Source organism: Rosa rugosa, chromosome 4 (genome assembly GCF_958449725.1).
Source record: "Rosa rugosa chromosome 4, drRosRugo1.1, whole genome shotgun sequence".
Taxonomy (NCBI): domain Eukaryota; kingdom Viridiplantae; phylum Streptophyta; class Magnoliopsida; order Rosales; family Rosaceae; genus Rosa; species Rosa rugosa.
Genome location: NC_084823.1, coordinates 11,229,068 through 11,246,512, shown reverse-complemented (window position 1 = coordinate 11,246,512; position 17,445 = coordinate 11,229,068). Strand labels below are relative to the sequence as shown.

The 17,445-nt window shown below is 41.7% G+C and overlaps 1 long non-coding RNA gene across 9 annotated transcripts in view; it reads left to right on the top strand.

Annotated features, from left to right (window-relative positions):
* LOC133743918 (uncharacterized) overlaps window positions 1-16,096 on the top strand; it is a 38,968-nt gene extending 22,872 nt beyond the window's left edge. For 7 of the 9 annotated variants that reach the window (XR_009863300.1, XR_009863299.1, XR_009863297.1 and 4 more), the window contains 6 exons: window positions 77-124; window positions 235-515; window positions 635-800; window positions 914-1,280; window positions 1,493-1,695; window positions 15,963-16,096. This is a non-coding gene — a long non-coding RNA (uncharacterized LOC133743918). Of the gene's footprint in view, window positions 1-76; window positions 125-234; window positions 801-913; window positions 1,281-1,492; window positions 1,696-15,962 lie in introns of all 9 variants that reach the window. The other 2 variants (XR_009863302.1, XR_009863301.1) reach the window with 2 other exon arrangements.
* Window positions 16,097-17,445: the final 1,349 nt, after the last annotated feature.

The window sequence follows — 17,445 nt, the reverse complement described above, 5'->3', positions numbered from 1 at the left end:
TTGTTTACTGTCAAAAGGTGTATTCTTTTGCAGTTTTGCCTAATAACTGATTCACTTTTTCCTGCTTGATCTCCAGGATCATGATTTCACAAGCACCGTTTGTGATTTGTCCCCTAGACTGCAGGTAAATTTTCCTTTTTGTAGTTTAAGTAATCTTACGCTGAAATCGTTCTTGTAATACTTCTCTTCTTATGTGAGTGATAAAACTCTCTCTTATTGTGCTTCAAATAATAGGAGTGCCTGAACTTTGTCAAAGCACGTCATGGTGATGAAGATATTGTTCCACTAAAGGAGGTCATACTGTCTTACAAACCTTTAACTTTTCAAGTCTCTCTCTATTAAGGAATCATTGTGAAGTTTAAAATCATGTTCCAGAAGTTATTAGAGCTTCGCTCTCTTCTGATCACCTCCATTAGAAGATTAAAAGATATGCTGTTCCTGATATTGCTTTGGCTTCAGCTGTCAAAACAACTATGGAAAGGGGACTCACAGATCTACATTTTTCTAACCCACATGTAACCATCAAATATGCTGTTTGCTCTAAATATCTACTTACTTATTAGAGGAATTAATGTTAATAGATACCATTATGCAAACGAAAATTTATGGCGCTTTTTTATGATACTGAAAACAGGAAATTATGTTCTTCATTTCCTTGTTGCTCGAAAATTTATGCCTGTCAACAGTTAACAATGAAGATCTCATTTACTGCACCAAGGTGGATCTCTCGGTGAGCATGAATGCTGTCATGCTGACCTCTTCTCGTGTATCATTTGGGGAACTTCTAGTTTATGGTTTTGGTACTTGCTCTATTTCAACTATTGGAATGCAATGTTTAGATCCTTTTTTCTTTTTGAAATTTAAATGTCCAATGGAGTCCCTCTTAACTCATGGTTTTATGCTTTTGTCATAGGACTGGTACCGTATTAGTGAACTGTATATGAACCCAATAATGGTCAGTGGGCATCACAATCAAAGGCTATTCTTGATCGCTTACAATTAGTACTTGCTGATAGGTCTCAGTGCTACCAGAAGATGATCCAGCCCAGTGCAAAATATCTTGGTAATTTGCTTGGTGTTCAGAAGCCAGCGGTATGTTGTTGTTGCCTGACTTTTGCATCTATAGTAGACAACGAGTGAGGCTTCTTTTTTATGTCTTCTCCCTAATATCAGATTGATACTTTAATTTTCTGAGTTAATAAGGGCTGGATCAGAGACTATTCTGTCTACTCTATCAATCGTTTTGACTCCATTCTGAGAGAAGCGGCTAACTTAAGCCGGTAAGATTAGGTTGAAGATTCTCTCTAATATCCACTTAAAAATGATGTCTAAGTGATCTGAGTTTTGCTGTTAATATTAGTTTTGCTATACAACTTACACCCGCATTGCTTTATCTAAAGCATATACCTTGATACTGTGTTATTTATATATTTATTTATTTTTTCATATTGTTTGTAAGGATTTAACTTGAGTGTTGGGTTGTGTCCGGCAGTTGGCAGGTTGTCAGCCCAGTTGAAGTGCAGGGTTTTATAACTTCGGTTAATGAGCTAATTGAAAGTCTATAAAAAGCCAACCATTCTAATTGCAACTAGAGTAACTGGGGAAGAGGAGATTCCAGATGGAGTAGTTGCTGTCCTGACACCTGATTCGCCAGATGTTCTATCTCATGTCTCTATAAGAGCAAGAAATAGCAAGGTATATAGCCTTTTATAATTTGATTACAGATTCCCAAATAACAGACTATATTAAGATTTTTGTTGTAGTATATATGAGTCATATTGTATGAGTCATAGTATAAATGTCTATATCATGTAATATGTACTTGAGTGTATGAGGACTTGTGTGACATACTTTATGACAAGGAGCAACAGCATGACACTTATCATCATTGAAGACAAGTATGTGGAGCTGCAGCCCTCATCAACCAAGAGAAGATTATCACCAAAATGATAATATCTTAGAGCTTTCACACTAGCTTTGTATTCCTATATAAACCCTCCATTGTGAGAAGAATAAACACACAATTACTCTCTCCCTCTCTCTGTTAATTTATGCTTGTTCTCAAACACGTTATCAGCACGAAAGTACTCTAGAATTAGAATCGAAATTGACAAGAGTAGAGGAAGTTCATAATCCGATCAAAGTCATTTTTCCAAACCTACAAAAAACCTCCAAACCCTAGCAAATATCAAAGCCCCTGATTCAAGAAGCTCAGAACCGGCCTCAGAATCTCAAGAACCGGCCGGAAACTGCCTGAACCGGCCACCGGAAAATTTGAAGTGCTGCCGGATCGCTGCCGAGTCCTGCCGAGCTGCTGCCGAGACCTGCCGAGCACCTGCCGAGAGAGTCCTGCCGAGCAGCTGCGCAGAAGCTGCCGAGACCTGCCGAGCACCTGCCGAGAGGATCTGCCGAGCCCCTGCCGAGCACCTGCCGAGACCTGCCGAGAGGACCTGCCGAACCCCTGCCGAGCATCTGCCGAGAAGCTGCCGAGCTGCTGCCGACAGATCTGCCGACAGATCTGCAGAGCAAGTTTCCGACGACTTTTCCGGCGACTTTCCGACGACTTTTCCGGCTACTTTTCCGGCGATTTTCTCAACTTTTTCCAGCGATTTTTCCGGTCACCTCCAACAACTTTTTCCGGCCAAAATTTCCGGCAACATTATTTCAAGGTATTATTTACTAAAAGTTTCCGTTTTTGAGTTTTTTTTTCCTCCTTTTTCCTATCTTTCTTTTTTCTTGGGAACTTACAATTAAAAGCGGAATTATAGAAATTCACGCTAAACGAACTAAGAGCGTTCGTAATCAATGAACTAAGAGTGTTCATAATATTCGGACTAAGAGTGTCCGCAAGCATCGATTTATGATCATATTAAACATCATTGTTTTGGTCTAAATCTAAATATTATTGGAAATTGATTTCTTGATAGCATAGCTTGGAAATCTTATTATTTTAGATTTCGAGGAAGTTTAAACTCCGAAACTAATATATCTTCTCTTCTTATTTTCAAGGATGTCGAATGAACCTAGACTCGACTTTCAAATACTTGACTCAACGGGTTCGGAATATCATAGCTGGGTAACCGACGTTGAGAACCATCTCACTTCGAGATGGATATTGCCTATAATCCAGGCACCTAACCAAGGTCTTGTGTTCCAACGAACACCCACAAAGCACGCACAAGCTATTATCTTGATGCGACGCCATATGGATAAAGCACTCAGATTGGAATACATGTCAATCAAAGATGCAAGAGACCTATGGGTAGCGCTAGAAGAGCGTTTTGGTAATATCCAAGATACCCTCCTCCCTGACTTGAAGATTCAGTGGAACAATATACGCTTCTCCGACTTCAAGTCTGTTGCTGAATACAACTCAGAAGCTCTTCGCCTCAAAGCCATGTTGAGGTTCTATGGAAAACCTCTCACAGAAGAAGAACTAATTGAGAAGACTCTCTCCACCATCCCCGTCGCAGCACTTGTGATATCAAAGCAATATCGCACTGAAGTCAATGCTGAACGAATTACGAGGTTCAATGAGCTCATCAATATCATGTCGGTATCTGAAAAGCACGACAACATCCTCGTAAAGAATTATCATTCAAGGCCTATTGGAACCAAGAGCGTTCGCGGGGCAAATTATAATGCACCCAAAAAAGGGCGCAAGGAGCGGTGCCCTAATAATAGGGGACAAGAAGGACGAATGGGTCCATATAACCACCCCAATAAAGAAGGAAACCACAAATTTAGCGCGGACACACGTGGTGGCAACTACACACGTGGTAGCAACTACACACGTGGTGGCAACTCCACACGTGGGAGAGGTAGATACGGTAGCAACATGGGCCGAGGATATGGTAGCACCATAGGCCGGGGAGGTAACAATTTGGGCCGTGGAGGTCGCACCATGAGACGTGGTAGTAGCAGTAACCCTCCAAGGGAATATCCACAACGTGGACAATCTGCACCTCAAATGAAAGGAGGCAACCACAATGACATGTGTCATCGGTGTGGATCAATAGAGCATTGGTTCAAGCAATGCCATGAAAGTACCCAACTAGCTGACAGCTACAAGGAGTATAGGCAATTCAGGGAGCAAGAAACCAACCTTGCCGAAGATGAAGATAGTGAAGATGTCAATCTCACCCTAGAGGACTTCAAAGCTAAACAAGTGCACGAGGATGCCGCAGACTTTGATTAGAATAGTCCTTTCTATTTTCCAATAATGGCAAATGTGCCTTAGTCAATAAATGACAATTGTATTAACTCTTTCTTATGTGGCGCATCAAATGAAGTATGATGTCTAGGAAAGTAATTGAGATCGGGGTACTTAAGCGAGCCTCGCTCCACCAACATCTCTCTCTACTTTCCTGGTCATATTTCATTGGAGTTACCAAACGGATTGAGTGACTACAATTTGTCTCAAGTTTGATTTATTTTGGAATAGACTTTGGAAAACCTTGATGTAATCATTGGCTATTTTCCTCATTAATAAAAGTATCGCATTATCATTCAATGTCATGGACATGTGTTAATATTCCGAACTTTATTATTCTTTTTCAGTATGTTCTCCGGAGAAATGGAATGCCTTCTTGATAGTGGCACCACACATACTATATTAAGACATAGGCAATTATTTTTATGGATGACGCCTAGTCAATCTTCAATAACTACGATGGCAGGATCATCACAATTGATTCATGGTCGAGGACCAGCTCAATTTTTGTTGCCAAATGGCACAAATATTAATATCATCGAAGCTCTATATGCTCCTAGGGCTGGAAGAACCCTATTGAGTTTTAAAGATATAAGAGCCAATGATTTTCATGTGGAAACACATTGTGAGAATGGACAAGAGTTCCTTTGCATCACCTCTAATAACTACGGAAATACACGAGTATTAGAGAAACTTATGTGTCGCTCTAGTGGATTGTATGCAACCACTATTAGAGTAATTGAATCCAACCATGTCATGAATGAAAAATTATGGGATTCTGACACATACAGACTTTGGCACGACCGTTTGGGTCATCCAGGTCGTGATATGATGCTCCGTATATTGAAAACTTCACACGGACATCCATTCTTCAAAACGAAAAGAAGTGCAAACCAAAGATTGGTCCAAAGAATTACTTCATATCATTCGTTTTGCAAAGCTTGCTCTTTAGCAAAGGTAGGATCGAGACCATCCTATGCAAAGGACACTAAAGAAAATATACCATTCTTGCAAAGAATACAAGGTGATATTTGTGGACCTATCCAACCAACTTGTGGACCATTTAGATATTTTATGGTGTTGGTTGATGCATCGACACGTTGGTCACATGTCATGCTCTTATCCACAAGAAATGCTGCATTTGCTAAACTCCTAGCACAAATCATTAAATTAAGGGCTCACCACCCTGATCATCCTATTAAGTCAATTCGTCTTGACAATGCTGGAGAATTTACATCAAAAACTTTTGATGATTATTGCATGTCCATTGGGATCGAGGTTGAACACCCTGTCCCTCATGTACACACCCAAAATGGTCTCGCAGAAGCTGCCATTAAGAGACTTCAAATGGTTGCTAGAGCATTGGTTATGCGCACCAATCTCCCTATTTCTGCTTGGGGCTATGCAATATTACACGCAGCTGTGCTTATTCGTCTGAGGCCCACTGCCACCCAACCATTTTCTGCGTCCCAGATGGTAACTGGGTATGAGCCTGATGTCTCACACTTACGCATATTTGGGTGTGCAGTCTATGTGCCAATTGCGCCGCCACAGCGCACCAAAATGGGTCCCCAAAGACGATTAGGTCTTTATGTTGGATATGACTCTCCAACCATTATCCGCTACATAGAACCCTTGACAGGTGATCTATTTACCGCTAGATTTGCGGATTGTCACTTTGATGAGACAGTCTTCCCGTCGTTAGGGGGAGACATGAACACTAATGTTCAACAGAAAAGACAGGAATTGTCGTGGTTTGTCCCCACTTTGTCTCATCTTGATCCCCGAACCGCACAGTCTGAAATAGAAGTGCGGAGAATTCTCGATCTTCAGAACGTAGCAGAATCAATGCTTGATGCGTTTTCTGATATCGCTAAAGTGACAAGATCACACATACCTGCTGCAAATGTGCCTGCAAGGATTGATGTCCCTAACAATAGAGGACATGATGTCATCTCAAAAGTACATGAGAATGGCGCCAACGTCCCCAATATGGGTGACGTAGTGGCTAGGCCCACGGCTCCTGCCAGGAAGCGCGGAAGGCCCATAGGTTCGATGGATTCTCGCCCAAGAAAGAAAGAGAGTTTGGCACAAAATAATCCATTAATCATCGATACAAATAATCCATCTCATGAGAATATTCCGGATTATGGTTATGTCCAAGAGACATCATTGGAGGACGCTCCAATGACAGAACCAATTCCAGAAAATAGAGAGATCTCCATAAATTACACTAGTATACATGTGATAATGGATAGAAATTCTATGACTATTGATGATGCATTTGCATATCATATTGCAAAATGAATTATAGAATACGATGATATCGAACCTCGCTCCGTTGAAGAATGTCAACGAAGAGCAGATTGGTCTAAATGGAAAGATGCGATCCAGAATGAATTGGATTCACTAACAAAGAGACAGGTATTTGGGTCTATAACGCTGACACCACCAAATATAAAACCTGTTGGCCATAAATGGGTCTTTGTTAGAAAGCGTAATGAGAAAAATGAGGTTGTTAGATACAAAGCCCGCCTTGTGGCCCAAGGTTTCTCACAACGCCCTGGAATCGACTACGAGGAGACATATTCTCCCGTAATGGACGTTATAACGTTCCGCTACCTTGTCAGTTTGGTAGTTTCCGAAAAACTTGACATGCAGCTTATGGATGTGGTTACAGCATATCTCTATGGGGATCTAGATTCAGAGATATATATGAAGGTTCCAGATGGACTTCAATTACCCAAATCAAAAGGCTCTAAACCACGGAGCACGTTTTCAATAAGATTGAAACGCTCACTATATGGATTGAAACAATCCGGACGGATGTGGTATAACCGTCTAAGTGACTACTTGATTGGGAAGGGATATATTAACAATGAAATATGCCCATGCGTGTTCATTAAAAGGACAAGTTCAGGATTTGCAATTATAGCAGTTTATGTCGATGACATGAACCTAATTGAAACTCTAGATGAGTTAAAGGAAACTGCTAAATATTTGAAATCCGAATTTGAGATGAAAGATCTTGGGAAAACACGGTTTTGTCTCGGAATAGAACTCGAGCACCGTAGTGATGGGATTATGATCCATCAGTCAGCATATACTGAAAAATTACTAAGGCGCTTTAATGAAGATAAAGCAAAGCCTGTGAGTACTCCCATGATCAGCCGTAGTCTTGAGCCCAGAAAAGATCCGTTTCGTCCAAAGGATGAGGACGAAGGCTTATTAGAGGCTGAAGTGCCATATCTAAGTGCAATAGGTGCATTATTGTACTTAGCTCAATGCACAAGACCGGATATCTCATTTGCAGTGAACTTGTTAGCTAGACATAGTTCTGCGCCAACACGCCGCCATTGGATTGGTATAAAGACAATCTTTCGATACTTGAAAGGTACGATTGATATGGGCTTGTTTTATCTCTACAGAGAGAAAAGAAAAGACGGAAGCATGGGATCAGACCCCACAAGGCAAAAAGCCACCTTCCGTAATATAGACGCCGGCGACACCATTTATGGTGGCCGACGTTCTCCTTCTCTCTTCCATCAAAATAATAATGATGTTTTGATGGGCTTTGCTAATGCAGGGTATCTCTCTGACCCTCACAAAGGTCGCTCCCAAACAGGTTATGTCTTTACCATGGGGAGCACCGCGATATCTTGGAGATCCACAAAACAGACCCTTGTTGCTACTTCCTCAAATCATGCAGAAATTATTGCTCTACATGAAGCTGTGCGAGAGTGCATATGGCTAAGATCTGTAAATAGACGCATTCGAGGAGCTTGTGGTTTGAAGTCTACCACAAATGAACCTACATGCATTTACGAGGATAATGCAGCTTGTATTGAGCAAATGAAATTAGGTTTTATCAAGGGCGACAATACCAAGCATATATCGCCAAAATTCTTCTACAATCAGCAACAACAAACACTTCTAAATATTGAAGTAAATCAAATCCGATCAGAGGATAATGTAGCGGACTTATTTACTAAGTCGCTACCAAAATCCCCTTTCGAGAAACATGTGAAGAGCATCCGATTGAGAAGGTTATCCGAACTCCCACGATCTTCAGGGGGAGTCTAAATCAGGGGGAGTGTTTGGCTCAAATTTTGCTGCAGCTGGTCAACAGTCTCTTTTCTGCGCGGGCGTGCCAGCACCGTTCGGGTGCGGTCGTCGGGGGTGTCCCTTGACCTGACTTCTATCAAGCGATTGTAGACGAGGAGAGCACCAACCTCGTCGCGGGATTCTTTGTGCCTTGTGGTAAGGACTTTGCTGTAGTTTCTTCTTGTTCACACAATCGATACTCAATATTGTAGATTGAGCAGAGCGACATCACCGAGAAGTGTTGAGATCTTGCTAAAGCGTGACTTTAGCTTGGCTGGGTTGCTAGGGCGTTACCCTTGCTTGGCTGGTTCTGTAACCGTTGTGGTCGCGGCACTACCGTCGGCTCCCGAGGAGACTAGGACCGAAGCACGTTGACAGAGGGTTTGGTGGCACTGAAAGTCGGCTTCCAAGAAGACTAGGACTAGGAGTGTGATCACCGAAAAGAGAAAGAGAAGGAGAGGAGTTGCTCTTAGAGAGGTTTGCTCTAGAGAGAACTTAGATCATCTTAGAGATGTTTTGATGTATGAATTGGTCTTGTTGTTGTTTGAATTGGTGAATTGTTCTATGTTGTAGCCTCTATTTATAGGCTACCAAGCAACACTATTTGGCCTTAAAAACAAATCATAATGGGTTAGGTTTGAGCACTTAAACACTTAATGGAATGTTAGGTTTGAGCACTTAAACACTTAATGGAATGTTAGGTTTGAGTCATTTTCTGCTCCCTTATCCTTCAATTTTTATCTCCATCAAGCACTCAGTTTTTGACCGTGACTTCTTCATAAGAAATGTTCCACTATGAGTGTAGATCACTCTGATAAATTTTCAGAGCTTTTCATATAGTGGTTGGGCCGAAAAAACTGCTGGACCTCTTACAGGTCCAGTTTCCAAGTTTTGCTTCTGCAGAAAATTGGACTGTTTGTTTGAAGGTTTTCCACTCCGAACGAGCTTTGGCACTCTTCATAAGAAATGATCAATGGGATGTCTAGAATTAATCTGGAAAGTTTCAACTCATTTGGAGTTCGGATGGTTAGTCCGCCATCCCTCATTTCTTGTCTAGCTCGCTTTCTCCTAGCCGAAGTAGGAAAATGTGCTAAAGTTGATTTTTCATTTCCATGTTTGGTAGGCCTTATTTAGCCTCTTAATAATATATTTTTGAACTTATCGAAAATATATATGTGAGCCACTGATATTGGCTCAATTTCTCCAAGACACGCTTTGTCAAACCAAAATGCTCATTTTGGGTCCAAACATTGCCCCCCAGACCTCGAAGTCAAAGGTCTTCGTCTTGACTGAAGAGGTCTTGAATCAGCACTGCTCTTATAATGTTGTTGCTCCAAAAGCCACTTTTATTGGCTTGACTGAAATTACTTGACTGATTCCATATTAGGCATATTAAATGCCTCTTTTATATGTGCCCACTCCAAAACCAATGGCCTCTTAAGTATATTAGCAAGTTCAAGCCACTGTTAGGCAAGAACACAATTTTTTGCATCCTCCGCGACGCACAAATTTGAAACTCTTTTTTTTTATTTTTTTTATTTATTTTTTTTATATAGTAGCTGAATTCAATAAGACAAGGTGAATCAATGTTTAGACATGCGGCCCAAGTATAGTCGCCTAGACACAAATTTTCTTTCAAATCCTTTGGGCAACCTTACTGAAATGGCCAGGTGGGGGAGGGCGAACAAGAGAGGCAGAATCCATTTTGGCATGAGCTACTGCCACATAGTGGTTTAGGCCCATTTGCACGTACTTCTGGATTCAAGAACCTGTCATGAACGTTGTCCCCTTTCTAGACACCATTTCACATATGCTATACTTACTAAGATGAGAAATGTCATAAGTGTGAAGACAGTTCAACAAGTGTTAATAAAAGCCGCCCTTAACCTTAAGAGACCTGAACTAGGCATCAATAAGGAGTTTAAGCCAATATTAACAAAAGAGACTTCACCTATTCCGTTATGATTCACAACCCCTTACCAAATTCAACTTTTATTTTTATTTTTTTATATAAATGACGAAAATAAAAGTGAAAACTGAAAATTGACAGGAAATTAAAAACAAAGAAAGAAGTTAGCAGCACTATGTTTAGCTAACCTCCAGAAGGCCACGGGGGAGGCCATCTATGCTTCACTCCAAGCTCAGATGCGTAAAAATTTATAGCATGAAAACCCCCCTTGTGAGAGCTTGAAGGAAAGCAACAAAGATACTTCGCGTGCCAAAATTGGAAGAAATTTAGCTCGTAGGAGGAGTAATCTTGCCCCCCAAGTATCTTTGTTGGCATAGAATTAGCCACAGATTGACCATTATAGACGACCACTTGTTGGTTTGAATTTTCATGATCAAGAGCCTCAAAAACGACAATTTGGTCGCCTAGATCATATTTAATCACCGCTTGGCTATTAGAATTTTTAAGAAATTCATTTTGGTGATCAACAGAATGAACATGAGCTCCATCTTGCCCCCCAAGAATCTGATCAGTAGCCACATATATGGCTGGGTCAGTGGAGAATTCAGATATTTGTTCAGAGACAACTTTATTGTCAGAAGAACAATCTTATGGATCATCTTCTCCAAAAGCAACCTCTGTGTAAGGCTGTGATTCTCCAGTGAGGCGTTTAGGTTTATCGCCATCTGTAGGCAATTCAACCTCAGAAACCACCTCTTCGCGAGCAGATTCTTGACTTTTCAATTCTCCTTGCTGTGAACCGACTTGGGTAGCCAAGATGGAACTCTCCTTGCGCAAGGTTGTGAACTCAGATGTTATGTTTGAGGCAGGTTGAGTGGTCTGTTTGTCACTGCTCAAGAAAGGCTTACGGAATTGTTCTCTAACTTCTCGAGCGTTCTGCTCAATTTGTTGGTCCCAATCGCGAAACCTCTGCTTTGTTTTTGCGATCAAACTGGCCATGTCCCTGGCTCGCTTTTCTTTATGCCTCTCGACGTTGGCCATGATGATCGCCAGCTGTTCCTCAACGCTTGCCCCCTCTGGGATGGGAATAGGCATAAACTCATCATTAATGGCACTATCGCCAGTGGTGGCAACATTGACCATCTATTTACTTTAGGAATTTCTTTTGGTAAAGATTTTCCCCTAGCATCTCAATGATGGCGAACAAATGCAAAAAGACTCTAGTGTAGTCCCACTGGGCGTGCCAAAATGTTTGGCTCCAATTTTGCTGCAGCTGGTCAACAGTCTCTTTTCTGCGCGGGCGTGCCAGCACCATTCGGGTGCGGTCGTCGGGGGTGTCCCTTGACCTGACTTCTATCAAGCGATTATGGACGAGGAGAGCACCAACCTCGTCGTGGGATTCTTTATGCCTCGTGGCGAGGACTTTTACTGAGCTTCTTGAAAATCACAATCGATACTCGATGTTGTAGATCGAGCAGAGCGAGAACCACTGGGAAGTAGAGAGAACTTGCTAAAGCGTGACTTTAGCTTGGCTGGGTTTGCGAGGGCGTTACCCTTGCTTGGCTGGTTCCGTAACCGTTGTGGTCGCGGTACTACAGTCGGCTCCCGAGGAGACTAGGACCGAAGCACTTTGACAGAGGGTTTGGTGGCACTGAAAGTCGGCTTCCGAGAAGACTAGGACTAGGAGTGTGATCACCGATAAGAGAAAGAGAAGGAGAGGAGTTGCTCTTAGAGAGGTTTGCTCTAGAGAGAACTTAGATCATCTTAGAGATGTTTTGATGTATGAATTGGTTTTTGTTTGAATTGGTCTTGTTGTTGTTTTGGTCGCGGCACTACCGTCGGCTCCCGAGGAGACTAGGACCGAAGTACGTTGACAGAGGGTTTGGTGGCACTGAAAGTCGGCTTCTGAGAAGACTAGGACTAGGAGTGTGATCACCTATAAGAGAAAGAGAAGGAAAGGAGTTGCTCTTAGAGAGGTTTGCTCTAGAGAGAACTTAGATCATCTTAGAGATGTTTTGAATTGTGTGAATTGGTCTTGTTGTTGTTTGAATTGGTGAATTGTTCTATGTTGTAGCCTCTATTTATAGGCTACCAAGCAACACTATTTGGCCTTAAAAACAAATCATAATGGGTTAGGTTTGAGCACTTAAACACTTAATGGAATGTTAGGTTTGAGCACTTAAACACTTAATGGAATGTTAGGTTTGAGTCATTTTCTGCTCCCTTATCCTTCAATTTTTATCTCCATCAAGCACTCAGTTTTTGACCGTGACTTCTTCATAAGAAATGTTCCACTATGAGTGTAGATCACACTGATAAATTTTCAGAGCTTTTCATATAGTGGTTGGGCCGAAAACACTGCTGGACCTCTTACAGGTCCAGTTTCCAAGTTTTGCTTCTGCAGAAAATTGGACTGTTTGTTTGAAGGTTTTCCACTCCGAACGAGCTTTGGCACTCTTCATAAGAAATGATCAATGGGATGTCTAGAATTAATCTGGAAAGTTTCAACTCATTTGGAGTTCGGATGGTTAGTCCGCCATCCCTCATTTCTTGTCTAGCTCGCTTTCTCCTAGCCGAAGTAGGAAAATGTGCTAAAGTTGATTTTTCATTTCCATGTTTGGTAGGCCTTATTTAGCCTCTTAATAATATATTTTTGAACTTATCGAAAATATATATGTGAGCCACTGATATTGGCTCAATTTCTCCAAGACACGCTTTGTCAAACCAAAATGCTCATTTTGGGTCCAAACAGGGAGTATCCAGAAACATACTCCACACTCAAACGCGCGTTGTGCTCTTTTTATCCTTCGACCAAGGTTGTTTTTTCCCACAGGGTTTTATTACTTGGCAAGGTTTTTAACGAGGCAACTCAGAAGCGCACGGCCTAGACAAATACTATTGACATGAAACATCCAAGGGGGAGTGTTGTAGTATATATGAGTCATATTGTATGAGTCATGTTGTATGAGTCATAGTATAAATGTCTATATCATGTAATAGGTACTTGAGTGTATGAGGACTTGTGTGACATACTTTATGACAAGGAGCAACAGCATGACACTTATCATCATTGAAGACAAGTATGTGGAGCTGCAGCCCTCATCAACCTAGTGAAGATTATCACCAAAATGATAATATCTTAGAGCTTTTGTCACGCCCCGAATTTTGAATAACCAATTCAAATCCGAAACATGCATAAAAGCAACTAAACCAAATAAATGTTCTGAACTTTTTTTCTCACAAACAAACACACCTCACACCACCCAATATTACATAACCAAATCCTCAAGGAGTTTATTTATTACAGCACACTCTCTCCAAATATAAATGTAGCTCAAATGAGCATAACACACCTTGATCACAAAAGAAAATCAGATTTACACAATTGCAGCTACTCTACGCAGCTCGATCACCTTCCTGATTTTCCTGACCTGTAGGATTACCCGCTACACCGTTTGAATAGTGTACCGGGATTGCAACAACACAAGACCCGGTAAGCTTTTTGCAAAGCTCGTATGAGTAAATAAGAATGAACGGTTGATTTATTAATTCACAATTCTTTTAACTCAAGTAAACAACCAACAATTTCATCACTCACCACTCGACCCATCTTATATAATAAATATGTATTCATGATCACGAGTAATTCAACTCGCTGTTGTCATGTCATACTTCAATTTTCAAAAGTGTATTCATGATCACGAGTAATTCCACTACTCGCAGCTTTCATGTCATACTGTATTCATGATCACGAGTAATTCAACTACTCGCTGCTTTCATGTCATACTATGGCAGACAGACTAGAGCTCTAACTGAATCGTAATGTGTCACCTTGGCCAAGGTTCACGCTTACGAAAATCTTGCCTCAGTCACCACTTGTGACAAGATCCGTAGATCAAAACATTTAAAAGTTGACCTATCTGACTCAAATGTTACACTTCAACTCACTTATGTTTTCTCACAATAAAACAACAATAACATGATATATTGTATTTCCATACACATTTTCACTTTAATCACAAAATAAATAAGGTAATTAAAGACATTTGGTTCGTAATATGAACCATGTGAGATTTACTCACCTCTTATCCAGCTGCGTCTTCTAAAAAGGCAAAATCACAATAATCCAATCGCTCTTCAAATCCAATCGTTAAGTACCTAAACAAGTGCCGTCTTTACTTAGCAAAACACAACACGAAATAAACTTAAACGACGATCCAACGGTCGGATTCTAAAATAAAGACGATCCAACGGTCAGATCGACTTTAAACGATGATCCCACGGTCAGATCGAAATTAAATGATGATCCAACGGTCGGATCCTCACGGATCGCCTTTAGGATCATCCTCCAAAAATCGTCACGAAGATCCGACGGTCAGATCTTCCTGAATCATCCTTACTAATATCTCCACTAATTTATACAAAAATCCGACGGTCGGATTCTCACGAATCGCCTTCCGAATTATCTTTTTACAATTATACGAAGATCCAACGGTCGGATCTTCACCCATGACCACACAAAGTCACTGGGACGGTCATACAATCATCATATCAAAACTATGAGTCCATCGGACGGTCCGATCTTCACAGATCATGAATCGAACGATCGAAATCGATTGAAACGTAAAAATTCATAACTTAATCATACGATATCCAAAAATTGCGTATAATATATCGACAAGATCGTATTGAAATGTAGAATCTAAAAATGTACAGAAACCATATTTTTGACCCCCGGAGGTGGCCGGAAAGTGCCGCTGGAGTTAGTGGCAGAGCCGCCACCGACCACCGCCAATGGTGTCGGGGCCGGGCTGCACTTCTTTATCTTAACATGCTGATCGATTCTCATAACTAGCTCAAGATCAGAAAATAACGGGAAGAGGTCGAAAAATTACCAGAATAGTCACGGTGGCCGGAAAATTTCCAGAATCCGGCGAGCTTGAATTCGACGTAAAAACTTCCACTACTCGCTTCGATCCCTTCTGGAGATTTGTTCAGCAACTCAAGGTGATCTCCACAGTTCAATAATCACTCAAAACGAAGCTCTACAGCTCGAGATATCCGAATCGAAAGTTCCGTTCGATCTAGATCGGGGTTGACTTGCAGCCGCTGCTACGGGCCGCGCCTCCGTGTATGGCTGCTTCTGGGAGCTTCATTAAGTTGAGGCGAGCTCGAGGATGAAGTTTGGAAAGGATCGGTGGTCGGTAGTGTGAGATATCGAGTTTGGAACCAAATTGGGGTTAAATCGGCCTCAAGCTCCACCGCCGTGTATGGCTCAAGAGCCGGCGAAAGACTACCACCAGTAGCTGCGCAAGGAAGATGCGAAGGCGTGGGACGTGGTCTGGGGTCAATTGATGTCCTGTGGAGCGAGAACCAGCTTGGAGAAGGAATGCTCTGTTTTGGTTGCTGGTTTCGGCAGAGAGTGAGAGAGAGAGAGAGAGAGAGAGTGTGAGCCTTTGCTGGTGTCGGTCGTTCATTCAATCACTCTCAAGCAGAAAAAATCATGAAAGGTAAAGCCTTAAAACATGGAAAGTAAAGCAATGCCATAATTAAGTTTTGGCTTTGATTAAAGAAAACAACCGGGTATTACAGCTTTCACACTAGCTTTGTATTCCTATATAAACCCTCCATTGTGAGAAGAATAAACACACAATTACTCTCTCCCTCTCTCTGTTAATTTATGCTTGTTCTCAAACAATTTTATACTTAACTAGAGTATCATGAATCATGATGCAGGTATGCTTTGCCACCTGCTTTGATACGAATATTCTCAGGGATCTCAGGTTGAAAGAAGGCAAACCAATGTCAATAGAAGTAAAGTTGGCAAATATTATTATCAGGTTGGTCACTGGAGTGTTGTTTCTTTGGTAGAATTTGGTTCCACTTCACCATCCAAACTCTTTTTTTTTTTTTACTTGCAGTGACAGCAGTAGGTCTGTCTTTGCATGCAAGTCTTTTGCTACTCAATCCATTCATCAGGGATTTACTTTAAAAAAGAAAACTTTCTGCGGTAGATATGCTATTTCAGTTGAGGAGTTCACCAATGAGATGGTAAGCTAACAATTTTGTGCTTTAAATTCTTGTTTATTTTTTTTTATTGATATGTACATACGGTACAATTGATGAAAACCTGCAGAGGCATCATAATCCGAGCACGGGGCTGCTGCTCCTGGATCGGAGCACGATTGAACAAGGCAGTAGCTGCTGCGGGTCGGAAGAGGGAGTCTGTTGAGCGTCAAAAGCAAGAATCCGAGCACGGAGGTCAGAGAAATCAGGGAGAGATGGAGACTGTGCAAGAGCAGTTCGGAGCATGAGGTAGTCGGGGCCAAGCCCATGGAGTGTGGCAACCACCAAGTCGGCATCAGATACAGGTTGGTTGATGGAGGCCAAGGAATCAGCAATGGATTTGGCCTGCTGCAGATATGCATCAATGGACTGCGAACCCTTTTGAAGGTCAAAGAGTTGAAGCTTGAGGCTGGTGGCGCTGGCAATGGAGCGTTGGGAGAAGTGGCGGGCGAGGCAGTCCCAGATTGCCTTGGATGTATCAAACCCAATGGTAAGACGAGCCACATTTTCGGTCAGCGAGGTGGTGAGGATGTTGACAATTTGTTGGTCGATGGTAAACCAATTTTCATACTCCGGATTGGGGATTGTGGTGGCAGGTTTGTCTTCAGTGGCAAGAGTTGTGGTGGTGGGAGATGGTGGAGGAATTGAGCCATCAATATAACCCCAAAGCTTGGCACCATGAAGATAGGGTTTGATCTGACAAAGCCAGACCAGGTAGTTTTTTTTTTTTTTTTTTTTTTATCAATATCATCATCCATACTTCATTCCGGTAGAAGGAAAGTTACAAGCAGGGATGCAATGTAGTACAAAAGCCAAAAGGCCTACTTCTAACTCAGTCAAATCATCTGATCTGAGCATACCATCTACACTGAAAAAAAAAACAAAAAACAGAGCTAAACTCTCCAGAACACCAATGAAGCTATAGATAACCATAATCTGGCAAACGGGCCACAGCATGGTTCGAACCAGCGCCGGCATACCAACTGAATCGTGGCTCAGACCCAAGAAGGAAGAATGTGCACCAGTCATCTCCGCCTCGTCGGCTAGTGAATACGCGTGATAGATTCTGTTCTAAGGATCGACATCACAATAGGCGTTGGTGTGTAAAAACATTTGAAGCACAACAAGACCCAGAAAGGGTCAACCACAAACA